Below are 697 nucleotides of genomic sequence, written 5' to 3' on the forward strand. Positions count from 1 at the left end.
CCCTTCTCCCCCCTCCTCTCTCTCCCTCTTTCGCACTCTTTACGTTGGCGGCAGCAGCCGCATCACTCACCGGACCCAAAGGTTCCCTCTCTCCCTCCCCGCTTGCCCGTCTGGTTCGAGCCTGGCCGTGCATAAGTGGCCGGGGGACGCACTCGCACACATTGTCCCCGAGCGTCCTCTTTTACACTCTCAAAATAAAATAACATATATGTAGATAAAAAAGACACAATAAAAAGAAACTTAGCAAACGGGGTAGCATTGAGTCGCACCAAGTCAGCAAACGGACAGTAATTGGCTGGGGCGCTGCTTGGAACAACCGCGGGGGGTGGCGTGGTCGTGACTGTTGTTACTTAGTACACAGACTCATAATGGTATTGTTGTTTCCGCGTTTGCCCCCCACTCTTTGCACACTCCGAAGAGAGTGAGGCGGAGGTCCGCGAAACCCCCATAAGCACGACTGAGGGAGAGGGACTGAGACCGAGAGTGAGAGAGAGAGCGAGCGAGAGAGAGAGAGAGCGAGAGAGGCGATCCCTCTCCAGCGGTGTGGTTCTTCAAAGCGGCCGAGGCATTAACACACGCAGCGGCCCCTGCAGCCGCGCCCCGCGCCACGCCATTATTTGGACGAGCGAGCGGCAACTTTCCTCATTATGCTCTAGTAAAAGTGGTAGCCAACTGGAAAACCCTCCCTCCCTCCCTC

Source organism: Frankliniella occidentalis, unplaced genomic scaffold, assembly GCF_000697945.3.
Source record: "Frankliniella occidentalis isolate FOCC.00 unplaced genomic scaffold, Focc_3.1 Scaffold72, whole genome shotgun sequence".
NCBI lineage: Eukaryota > Metazoa > Arthropoda > Insecta > Thysanoptera > Thripidae > Frankliniella > Frankliniella occidentalis.